Genomic DNA, 11,177 nt, shown 5'->3' on the forward strand with positions numbered 1-11,177 from the left:
AAATCACTCTAGCTGAATAGCGTAGACTCACGTTGGCTATTCTCCACTTTTTTCATCATGACCCACAGTAATACATTCATTTAAATTATGACCATGGACACACATAAAAGTCTAAGTTTCATGAAACAGTAGTTTCACTTTTCACCTTTTGCAATGTTCAGTACTCTATTCTACTCTTCTATTCTATTCTATCCCAGTCCAGTCTATGCTATTGTATTCTATCCCACTCTAGTCTATGCCATTGTATTCTATCCCAGTCTAGTCTATGCCATTGTATTCTATCCCAGTCTAGTCTATGCTATTGTATTCCATCCCAGTCTAGTCTATGCTATTCTATTCTATCCTAGTCTATGCTATTGTATTCCATCCCAGTCCAGTCTATGCTATTCTATTCTATCCCAGTCTAGTCTATGCTATTGTATTCTATCCTAGTCTATGCTATGCTATTCTATCCTAGTCTATGATATACTATTCTATTGTATCCTAGTCTATGCTAGTCCAGCTATGCTACGCTATGGCTACTTCATTTTTTTAAAACATATAGTGGGCCAGGTGCAGTGGCTCACGCCTGTAATCTCAGCACTTCAGGAGGCTGAGGCAGGCAGATAACTCGAGGCCAGGAGTTCAAGACCAGCCTGGCCAACATGGCGAAACCCCGTCTCTAATAAAAATATGAAAATTAGCTGGGCATGGTGGCACATGCCTGTAATCCCAGCTACTCAGGAGGCTGAGGCACGAGAATCGCTTGAACCCGGGAGGTGGAGGTTGCAGTGAGCCAAGATCACACCACTGCACTCTAGCCTGGGCAACAGAGAGAGAGACTCAGTCTCAAAAAAAAAAGAAAGACAAAGAGAGAGAAAGAGAAAGAAAGACAGACTCATAGTGGTTGTGGTTGCAAACTACTAAATTGATTTCACAAACTACCAATAGATCAAGGCTAACAGTTCAAAAAACACTGGTATAATGTTCTGGGGTTAGATAGTGATAATTGTACATTGTAAATACACTAAACATTACTGAATTGTAAATTTTAAAATGTTTAATACAGTGAATCTTATATGAACTCTATCTCAGTAAGAGTGCATATTTTTAACAGTATAGAGGATTAATTGAAAAGAAACCAACCAGGAGATAGGAAGACCAATTAGAAAATGATTATAGTAATCCAGGTGAGAGGCGATAAGTAGGTAAAGGTAATTGAAGCAGAGAAGCAGGACAATTCCAGAACTATTTAGAAGGTTAAATTGGAAAGTATGAGGGTTAGAAAGAACCAAGGGTAATTCTAGGCTTCTGCCTTGGGTACTAGGGGACAGTGACACTACCCTTTGAAATCAAGAACACCGGCCGGGCGCGGTGGCTCACGTCTGTAATCCTAGCACATTGGGAGGCTGAGGCAGGCAGATTGCCTGAGCTCAGGAGTTCGAGACCAGCCTGGGCAACAATGGTGAAACCCCGTCTCTACTAAAATACAAAAAATCAGCCAGGCGTGGTGGCATGTGCCTGTAGTCCCAGCTACTCGGGAGGCTGAGGCAGGAGAATCGCTTGAACCTGGGAGGCAGAGGTTGCAGTGAGCCAAGATCATGCTATTGCACTCCAGCCTGGGCAATAGAGCAAGACAAAAAAAAAAAAAAAAAAAAAAAAAAAAACACCAAACCACAGCCATTGCATATAGGATACTGTTTTTATTTTAAAAATAATTTTACATGTGTGCACTCACATATTGCTCAAGGCATAGAAGAGCTCTGAGGCCACACACCACACCGTTGGCCAGCCAGGGAAGCCTGCAGTGTGAGAGCAGAGGACCCCCAACATTCAGTGGGTGGGCAGTGGGACAGGAGACGTGGAGACCTGGGCAGGAATGGATGCAGAGGACCTTGGAGTGGGCAGTGTTGTGGGAACCAGGAGAGCAGAGAGTTTCAAGGTGACCAGCCAGGACATGCAGAGATGAGGAGCCCGGGAAGTGTCGGAGGAGGCAGCAAAGATAAAGTCTGAAGGGCAGGAGGCTGGAAGGCCAAGCCCCACCTGGGGACCTCTGATAAATGGGCTTTTGGGAATAGCTCTCTCAGGTGTTTCACAGCCTCAGAGGCAGTCAGGCCTCATGCAGAAAGGCCAGCTTGCCTCCATTGTCTCCCCCACCTTCCTTCATTCTCTCTGTATTAAGTCTGTTCTCACTCTGCTAATAATGACATACCCAAGATTGGGTAACTTATAAAGAGGTTTAATGGACTCACAGTTCCACATGGCTGGAGAGTCCTCACAATCATGGTGGAAGGCAAAGGAGGAGAAAAGTCACGTCTTATATGGCAGCAGGCAAGAGGGCACGTGTGGGGGAACTCCCCTTTATAAAACCATCAGATCTCGTGAGACTTATTCGCTATCATGAGAACAGCACAGAAAAAAAACCTACCCCATGATTCAAATCACCTCCCACCATGTCCCTCCCACAAAACCTGGGGATTATTGTAATTCAAGGTGAGATTTGGGTGGGGACCCAGAGCCAAACCATATCACTCTCCTATCCTCAAGCACCAGCCACCTAAGCAGCCATGTCTCTCTCTCTCTCTCTCTCTCCCTGTAATGACTTTTGGACATGGGGTCCAAGTGGCCTCAGGACACTCCCAAAGGAAATTTCTTATGAACAAGATTCCCCCATGTGAGCTGGGCAAAGGGTAGGGAGCTGTGACAACACCCAGGGCCAGACTGTGTGGAAATAGGAAAATGGACAGTTTCACTTTGGGTGGCGAAATATGCACAATTATCTGCTCAGCTAGACACAGTCCTCACACGATTCTGGTAATAAAGAGTCTTCCATCAGCCACCCAGAGATGGGGCCCAGCTATGAGACCCCGCCTGAGGACAGAGAGAGGCTGTCTGGGAGGGAGGCGCTGAGATCTTTCCAGATAGGTGTCAGGATCTTGACAGCTTTTTAAAAAACCTTTCAGAGAAGTACAGCCTCTCCAGAATAACAAAGTAGATCGCTTGAGGGCCCATAGAGACACAAGTAGGAGAGGGAGTGAGAGGGCTTCTGATTGTCAATGGAATAAAAGTGTTTCTATTCTCTGTTCAGCTCAGGAAAGCATCAACTCCAACAACATTCGTGAAGCCCCTGTCACCTACAAAGCAAAACAATCAGGGGCTGAGAGGGATACAGACTAGGCTCCTTCTACCCTGTACAGCACCCTTGTGCGAAATAGAAAAAGTCACCTCTTTCTCTGGGCCAACCCAGACCCTTGCCAGGGAGCAGTGGTCAGGTTACATCAGCTCCCACCAACTCCCCCTCAGCTGGGTGCTCTTGTGCAGTGTCCAACCTAAACAACCATATGCAGCATCCCCAGACACAGAGATGAATATGGCAGGGTCTTCAACTCCCAGAAGCTCATAAACTGGTTGGCAAAGAAATGTGTATAACCGGCCGATGAACAAAAGCAGATTGTGGGAAATGCTAAAACAGAAACGCAAACGGTGGGTCCTGTTGCTAGGAAAGATTCACTCTGACAGGGAAATCTGGGAAGGCTTCTTGAGGAGGTAGAATTTGAGCTGGACCCTGAAATGTTGGCAGACATGAGAGTGGAGAAAGAAGGCACAAGATTTCAAGGTGTCTCCTAGGAAGGGGATGTAGATTGTTGGGGTTGAGAAGACAGCCAGGAGAATGGAAAAGGGGCCTAAAGAAGATGTAGGAGTTAAGAATAAGGGTCAAATTGTGGAGCACTTCGAGTGTCTCATTGAGGTATGTGCCCTTGGAGGGAGCCAGAGAAGGTCAGAGTGGAGAACTCCCTCTCCAGTCTGGCATCCTGGGTCTTTCTCAGAAGCGGCGTTGTCGTGGAAGAGGAATTCACACTGTTGCCTTCCAAAGGTACTTCTAGCTGACGTGTGCAACAGCCAAGGAAGCCCATGAGTCAGGTGTCTGCAGGACCACGTCACGCAGAAGGCAGCTTAAAACATTAGTGCAGACTCATCAACAGGATAAGGAGAGTCTAGAGAGCCCATCCAAGTTTATTTATCAGAGGCAGGCTCAGACAGCCCTGGCCCTACTTACTTGGTGGAGGGGACACACCTGCTCTGCCTGAGGGTCCCAGGAGACATGCGCCTTCTACCAAAGGCCAAGAGAAGCAAGCATGTGCTTCAAAATCCAAGAATGCAGCTCAATCTCATGGCATCACCTGGCCCAAGTAATCCTGGTCACTAAGAGCAGGGTCTTTCTGCCTTGGCATTTCTCAATCCCAAATGCCTCAGTACTCCTCATTCTCTGCTCCTACCTTAGACAGGCAAGCATTGCAGAGAAAAAGCTCATAGCCAACTACTTTATCCTCCTGAAAAGTCTCTCCCATGATTTCTCCTACATCTTTGCTACTCAAAGTGTGATCTGCAGACCAGTAGCATCAACATCACCTGGGAGCCTTATGGAAGTGCAGAATCTTGTGCTCTATCCCAGACCAATTGAGCCAGAATCTGCATTTTCACAAACCCCCAGACAATTTGTATATGTTGAACTCTGAGAAGCCTATCTTACACCATATTCTTTCCTGCTCTTCTCATAACACCCTGGCTACTCCTTCTCAGTCTTCCTTGAGGGCATCTTTACCTGCCCCTTTTGATGCTGGGAGGCTCTCTGCTCTCTTCCTTCTTCTTCCGCCCCTCTTCCTGGGTCATCTCAGCGACTACCATGGCTTCAAATATTATCGGCCTCTCATGGACTCCCCAGTTTATATAAACAACACAGACCACTTTTCTGGGTGCCTGACTCATAGATCCAAATAACTATGAGATGGTTCCAACAGACTCTTCAAATTCCACATGCCCCATGCCGAATTCGTCATCTCTCCCCCAGCCCTGCAGCCTCATCTTCTGTGTTCTCCAGGTCACCCCAGGCACCCATCCAGGGACTCATCCCAGCCTTCTGTCTCATCCTTAACCCCTGGGTTATTCTGCTATTAAGTCCTACTTCCTAAACAGTTTTCGATCCTGGCCCCTCCCCCTCCATCCTCACTGCCACTGTAATATAGTCTGAATATTTGTCCCCACCTACATCTCATGTTGAAATGTGATTTCCAGTATTGGAGGTGGGGCCTGATGGGAGGTGATCGTATCGTGGGGATGGTTTAGCACCATCCTCTTGGTACTGTCCTCGTGATAGTGAATCCTCACAAGATCTGGTCATTTAAAAGTGTGTGGCACCTCCCCTCCCCACCATGCTCTCTTTCTTGCTTGCATTCTCGCCATGTGATGGGCCTGCTCCTCCTTTGCCTTCTGCCATGCTTAGAAGCTTCGTGAGGCCCCCCAGAAACATATGCTGCTGTGCTTCCTGTACAGCCTGCAGAACCGTGAGCCAATTAAACCTCTTTTCTTATAAATTACCTAGTCTCAGGTATTTCTCTAGGCAGCCTAGTACACACTGCCTCCCATCAGGTTGTTATTGTCCCTCTCCCAAGTTCTGCTACAGGCTGACCAACTTACCAGCACCACTATCCTCCAAGCAGCAACTCTGCCATCCGGGCTGAAGGAGGCTCTGCCATCTTGTAGCTACTGGCACTGCAACACACGGTCTCCTTGGTTGCTGCAGGGAAAGTGAATGCTGGAATATCTTGTACCAATGCAGGACACAAACCACTGGAAGAACTAACCACATGTCTCCATCTAACTGCAAGGGGTGAGGGGTGTAGGGAAGGGTGACCCTCCTATGTCGCAGTCTGGAGGGAGGGAACAGCTGGATATGGGTGAATACCAGAAACCTCTACCAATTATTCTCCGGTGCTGCTTTATCTCCTCTAGCCCTTATCATCTGATGTACCGCGCATGTGTTTACATACTTCTGTCCTACTTCCCCCAACCTATAGAGAATCTAAGCTTTTTGAGGGCAGATAATTCATTTTGTTTATTGCATTGCTGTATTTCTACAGCAAAAGTAGTATTCTGCAACAGGGTCTGGCACTTAGTAATCACTCAAATATTTGATGAATGGCTTATTAATAAAATGAAAAAATGAATGGTCTGGGCTGTATGTGTTTACTGGGGCAAAGGTAGGGCCAATGTTGAAGGAGGAGCCTGGAAAGTAAGAAGGGATCATATCACAATAAGGCATTATGAGCCATATAAAGAGGATTTCATTTTATCCTATAGAGGACAGACGGCCGGGCACAGTGGCTCACACCTGTAATCCCAGCACTTTGGGAGGCCGATGCAGGTGAATCACTTGAGCCCAGGAATTCAAGACCAGCCTGGGCAACATGGCAAAACCTTGTCTCTACCAAAAATTAGCCGAGTGTGATGGCCACCTGTAGTCCCAGCTACTTGGGGGACAGGTGGGCGGATAGCTTGAGCCTGGGAGATCAAGGCTGCAGTGAGCCGTGTTTGCACCACTGCACTGCAGCCTGGGGGACAGAGTGAGACCCTGTCTCAAAAAGAAAATTAAAAAACTGCAGAGAACCACTGGAGGGATCTTAAAAAGGAAGTGACGTGTTCTGGAAGATTACTTAGGACGCAGGTTGGAGGGTGGATTGGAGGGAACCTGCTGAAAGCTGGGAGACCAGCAAGAAGACAACAGCTGCTGGTTTAGAGCTGGATGGTGGAATTTGTGAAGCAGGAGCAACAAGACTTGCTGAGAGATTCAATATGGGGTTTGTGAGGAGTCAAGATGACTTTAAAGGGTTTGGCATGGGTTACTAGGCTAGGAAGATGGAGTTCCATTTACTCTTCCCCAGGTAAGAAGGACTGAGGGGTGGGAAAGACCTGGGGGAAGTCCTGTAATGAGGAATTGTTTGGGACATGTCAGCTTTGACATGGCTAATCACATACCCAGACCTTGCTAAATTGCATGCAGCTCCCTGTACAAATGTTTTTCCTCATCACTGGAATTTTGCACTGTCCCCTGACCCTGGAATAGCATTCTCTCTCTCTGTAACTACTCCTAGCTCTGACCTCAGAAAACAAATCAGAAAGAAAAGAAGCCCAAGAAGATGGGGCATACTTTCCAATTCCCACCTCCCCTGATGGCACCATACTGTACCTGCCCTCACCCCCAGGTGGATGTAGAGGCCTCCAGGGCTGGAGGAGAGGAGTCAGCTGGGTCCCTTGCAGGCCAGGAGCAATGGATAGATGGCTGCTTGGATGGTGGACAGCCTCCAGGCAGGATCAAGGTAGGTACCCTGTCCAAAGGCAGTCATTGCAGCCCACTCTTGTTAGCATATTACTTGCGAAATGCCTCTCTGCCTTCCCTGAGTTCTTGTCCCCAGCCGTGGCCTAGTAACAGTGTTCCTGCCAATCTTGTTTTTATCCTGGCCCAGTTCCTCATGCCTGATATCCCTTCTGTACACCAGCCTTTTCCAGCGTAGTATAGGATTGAAAGTGATACCTCCTGTGCCATCACTCAACACGAGACAGAAGCCCAGCAGCCCTGCTGCCATGTCCTTCTGCATGAGGGAAGAATGCCAGCTAATTTAATCCAGTCCCTGGGAAATCTTCTCTGGCCCCATCGGAAATAACGTGCTGGGAAACAGTCCAAGGCCACTGTCCATCTACAGCCTGACTCCAGCAGTGTGGGTAGGGATGTAGTTAGGTGCATAGTTAGCTGCTCTCCTGCTCCCACCTGCAGCGCTGGGAGGTGATTGAATGTCACCTCATGTATTAACCATGCATGGGAGAGAGCTGTGGGAGCTTCATTACCAACCTGCCCTCCTGTAGCCCCCATCCCTCCATCACAGGCCATCTGGATTGACACCTTGATTGATTACCAAGGACTCCATTGCGTCTGCTGTAGCGTTACCTGACAGAACGGGGAGGGGCTGTGTTGTACCTTACCTGTCAGTCTCTGCTGGGTGTCTCCTCTTGTAGTGCATGGGCACAACACGCTGGCATATTCAGTGGAGCCCTCATTTTATGGCCAGATGTCTCCTGCTAGGGTAGCATCTGCCAACCCACAAACCCACTCCAAGTCCTATAGAAGGGGTTTTGGCAAAAAGAGTTCAAATTCAGCAGTTTTTATCAACCCCCAGAGAAAAGCATCCCTGGGCTGTTTCCAAGGATGGTAAATACCCACATCAATTGGTAAATTATGAAACTCAGCCACAAAATAAAGGGCTGATGGTTTGCAGAGAAATTGGCACAGTTGGAAAAGAAAGAATACTGCCAATGATACAGCATCCTCTTTCCAAGTATTGCTGGTAAAGAAGAAATGACAAGCTGCTGCATCCAAAGCTTTTGAAGGGAGAAGAAAAGAAGTTTCCATCTTGATTTTTGGCATAGAGGGCAGTACCCTTAAGTTTAGCAGCAGAGGAAGAAGAGGAGGGAGGCTAATATTTGTAGAGTTCGTGTTTTGTGTACAGGACCTCATCAAATCTTTGCCACAGCCTCACGAAGCAGTTATTTCTGCACTCATTTGTCAGGTGAGGTAGTAAGCTCAGAGAGGTGACGTAATTTGCCCACAGCCTCACAGCTTGCATATGGCAAACCCAAGCTGTCTAATTCTGAAATCTGACCTCTACTGTTATTACATATCCACCCTCTCCCAGGCACATTTCAGGAAAGTGGGAAACCCAAGCCTTGCTTGAAAGGATCTTAACATATTTAAACAAAATCAGAACAAGAAACTTGAGAGCAAGTGTCATTGAATAAAATTGGTTTGAATTATCTGTACTGCTCTATACTTATTTAAGGGCCCCATGGGGCATTTTATACATTCAAGTATACTTGCATATACTTGAACAGAGATTCTTGAACAAAGATCTGCTATGCACATGAGGAAAACCAAATTCCAAAGAGATGCTCACAAATGGTAAGGGAAACAACTAGACTTGTTTTTACTATGTAGATGTGTTTGTGTTCTGGTGGCATGCAAAGTCCCTCTTCGGCATGTGAATATTAGTTATCAAAATGCACGTTCTTATAAAAGAAACAGTCAGATGGCTTCTGCCCTAGTGGCCGTTGTTCCTAGTTCTCATTCATCAGTCACAGAAGCTGGCAGACTGTACAATCCTGAGGAACTAGTTATATACAATTATGCTTGTTTCAGAATAGTGGGGGGAAAACTGGAAAAACAATGTCACATTTGGGGAATTAAATGCCCATATCATCCATTACTTTTATTAAAAATATTTCTGAGCATCTATCATTCTTAGTTTTAAATAATATGGATTCTACACCTGCTAGAATCTGGGCTGGATGCTTTTTATACACATTGATTTAATCTTTACAACAATAGTACAAAATAAATCATGTAATTCCTAGTGCTATAGGAAACTGAGGCTTGGCAAGTATAAGTAACTTGCCTCAAATTGCACAACTGGAAAGTTCCAGGGCCATCACTCGAACCATATCCGCTGATGTTGGACTAAAGGAATACATGTTAGCACCTCATTAACCCAGTTGACTTGCCTTGGGTGAATTGTAACGTCTATGAACCGCCTCATGTCTATCACAGGACAATTACACCTAGTCAATGAAATGTACTGGGGCTTTATGAGGATTAAACGTGAGCCCATGTGGAATCATATGTGAACACTGAAGTTACACACAGCCCAGGACTCCTGAGCATGTGCTTGAAGAGACATGCAAGGATGCTCATTGGAGCATTGTTTTGTAACCGCGAAAAACTTGAAGCAACCGAAATGTCCATCAGCAGGAGAATGAAGAAAGAAATCATGATGGCTGGGCACGGTGGCTCATGCCTATAATCCCAGCACTTTGGGAGGCTGAGGTGGGCAGATCACTTGGAGTGAGGAGTTCGAGACCAGCCTGGCCAACATGGTAAAACCCCATGTCGAGTTCGATCGGTAGCAGGAGCTGAGAGCAGACCAGAGAGCCCTGAGCAGCCCCACCGCCTCCGCCGGCCTAGTTACCATTACACCCCAGGAAGAGCCGCAGCTGCCGCAGCCCAGCCCCAGTCACCATCACTGCAACCATAAGCAGCGAGGCGGAGACCCAGCAGCCGCCCGCCGTCCCCGCCCTCAGCTCCACCGACACCAAGCCCGGCACTACGGGCAGCGGCGCAGGGAACGGTGTCCCGGGCGGACTCACATCGGCGGCGCCTGCCGGCGGGGACAAGAAAGTCATCGCAATGAAGGTTTTGGGCACAGTAAAATGGTTCAATGTAAGGAACAGATATGGTTTCATTAACAGGAATGACACCAAGGAAGATGTATTTGTACCCCAGACTGCCATAAAGAATAACCCCAGGAAGTACCTTCGCACTGTAGGAGATGGGGAGACTGTGGAGTTTGATGTTGTTGAAGGAGAAAAGCGTGCGGAGGCAGCACGTTACAGGTCCTGGTGATGTTCCAGTTCAAGACAGTAAATATGCAGCAGACTATAACCATTATATAGACGCTATCCAGTCGTGGGGATCCTCCACGCAATTACCAGCAAAATTACCAGAACAGGGAGAGTGGGGAAAAGAACGAGGGATCGGAGAGTGCTCCCGAAGGCCAGGCCCAACAACGCCGGCCCTACTGCAGGCAAAGGTTCCCACCTGACTCCACGCGGAGACCCCATGGGACTCGACCACAGTATTCCAACCCTCCCGTGCAGGGAGAAGTGATGGAGGGTGCTGACAATCAGGGTGCAGGAAAACAAGGTAGACCAGTGAGGCGGAATATGTATCGAGGATATAGACTACGGTTCCGCAGGGGCTCTCCTCGCCAAAGACAGCCTAGAGAGGACGGCAATGAAGAAGATAAAGAAAATCAAGGAGGTGACACCCAAGGTCAGCAGCCACTTCAACGTCGGTACCTCTGCAACTTCATTTACCGACGCAGACGCCCAGAAAACCCTAAACCACAAGATGGCAAAGAGACAAAAGCAGCAGATCCACCAGTTGGGAATTCGTCCGCTCCCGAGGCTGAGCAGGGCAGGCTGAGTAAATGCCGGCTTCATTTCTACCAACACACAGTTTAGTCATCCAACAAGAAGAAATATGAAATTCCAGCAATAAGAAATGAACAAAAGATTGGAGCTGAAGTCCTAAAGTGCTTGCTTTTTGCCCGTTGACCAGAGAAACAGAACTATCTGCCTTATCTATGCAGCATGAGGTTATTATTTTTACTAAAAACGAAAGACGTCTCTTTTTGGTAATAACAAACGTGTTTTGTTTTTTTTTTTAAAAAAAGCCTGGTTTTTCTCAATATGCCTTTAAAGGTTTTTACATTGTTTCATATCTGGTCAAGTTGAGATTTTTAAGAACTTCATTT

At 47.1% G+C, this 11,177-nt stretch overlaps 1 long non-coding RNA gene and 1 pseudogene across 1 annotated transcript; one reads left to right on the top strand and one right to left on the bottom strand.

Annotated features, from left to right (window-relative positions):
• Positions 1–1,669: 1,669 nt before the first annotated feature.
• On the bottom strand, positions 1,670–8,121 carry LOC134760270 (uncharacterized). The gene is made up of 4 exons (XR_010137476.1): positions 7,795–8,121; positions 7,004–7,142; positions 5,455–5,554; positions 1,670–3,932 (listed from the first exon to the last, which is right to left on the bottom strand). It is a non-coding gene; the product is annotated as an uncharacterized LOC134760270 (long non-coding RNA).
• Positions 8,122–8,865: 744 nt separating this feature from the next.
• Positions 8,866–10,884, top strand: LOC100442797 (Y-box-binding protein 1-like; annotated as a pseudogene).
• The last annotated feature ends 293 nt before the right edge of the window (positions 10,885–11,177 follow it).

This window comes from Pongo abelii, chromosome 16 (assembly GCF_028885655.2).
Source record: "Pongo abelii isolate AG06213 chromosome 16, NHGRI_mPonAbe1-v2.0_pri, whole genome shotgun sequence".
In the NCBI taxonomy this organism is placed as follows: domain Eukaryota; kingdom Metazoa; phylum Chordata; class Mammalia; order Primates; family Hominidae; genus Pongo; species Pongo abelii.